At 57.3% G+C, this 1109-nt stretch overlaps 1 protein-coding gene across 1 annotated transcript in view; it reads left to right on the forward strand.

Moving 5' to 3' along the window:
* Positions 1–215: 215 nt before the first annotated feature.
* Positions 216–1109, forward strand: part of tjap1 (tight junction associated protein 1 (peripheral)) — a 19981-nt gene continuing 19087 nt past the window's right edge. Inside the window, exon 1 of the mRNA XM_015401425.1 lies at positions 216–630. The gene's annotated coding sequence lies outside the window, so the exon portion shown is untranslated. The remainder of the gene's footprint in view (positions 631–1109) is intronic.

Genomic DNA, 1109 nt, shown 5'->3' on the forward strand with positions numbered 1-1109 from the left:
GGATGGATGATGGGTGGATGGATGGATGAAGGATGGATGATGGATGGATGATGGATGGATGATGGGTTGATGGATGGATGGATGGATGATGGATGGATGGATGGATGAAGGATGGATGGATGTCAGGTGTTGTTTTTTTTCTATCTGGATATTTTCAGTCACTGAGCTGCTGTTATTTGAATCATATCTAGTTTTTAAACTGAAGCCTCATAGTAATATTTAAATAAAAGAAAGTTAAAAGAGTAATTTAGCCTCTCCTTCTGTACGTGATCTGTTACGTAATGACGCACGCAGGGGCGGGAATTAAATGCTAGCCGGGATTCCTGAGGATTACCCATCATGCCCCGCGGGTAAAGATGGCAGCGGATCAACTTTTCCCGGAGCGGCTCTGAGCGGATTTTACTCCCAGGAAAGGAGCCCCTCCGCGGGCCGCTGCTGCCATCTCTGACCGCTTACCTCGGACCTGCCAGAAGCTCCGGACCGCAGCGCTGCTTCCGGGAGTCGGATCGGTCCGGAGCCTCCGAACCTGCTCTAACAGCCCGAGGAAGAGCCTCGGATCTCCTGCTGAAGTTTGTCTGCCCTCGGTGGAGCCGCCCCGGGCCGCACTGGGCCGCGCTGACCGCCCCTCAGGTAAGCTGCCAGCGGTCTGCGAGGGTTCCGGGCGGTTCGCGCGGGGCCGACCGGCGCCTAGGAGCGTTCAGTGTTTGTGGGGATGGTGGTGAGGGAAGTGGGCCACGGTGTGACCGGTAGCGGCACCGAAGCCGCTGCTCCAGCTTCATCGGTGCATCGGAGGACGGAGACATGGAGGTGATCAGGGACGGTCCGAACCGGACTGCTGCGGCCCGAACCGCTGAGTCCGGTTGGTTTATTAACCGCAGCCTGCAAGACAGTACCGAGGGCATCAGCGTGACTGCGCCTGACAGACAGCTGAGTGGAAAAACACTCTGAGGCTCCTGCAGCCAATCAGAGGGCAGCAGGAGGAACCAGGAGGTGTTCAGAGGGAGCAGCAGGAGGAACCAGGAGGTGTTCAGAGGGAGCAGCAGGAGGAACCAGGAGGTGTTCAGAGGGAGCAGCAGGAGAAACCAGGAGGTGTTCCGAGGAAGCGGCAG

Source organism: Cyprinodon variegatus, unplaced genomic scaffold, assembly GCF_000732505.1.
Source record: "Cyprinodon variegatus isolate N-32 unplaced genomic scaffold, C_variegatus-1.0 Scaffold1218, whole genome shotgun sequence".
Taxonomy (NCBI): Eukaryota; Metazoa; Chordata; class Actinopteri; order Cyprinodontiformes; family Cyprinodontidae; genus Cyprinodon; species Cyprinodon variegatus.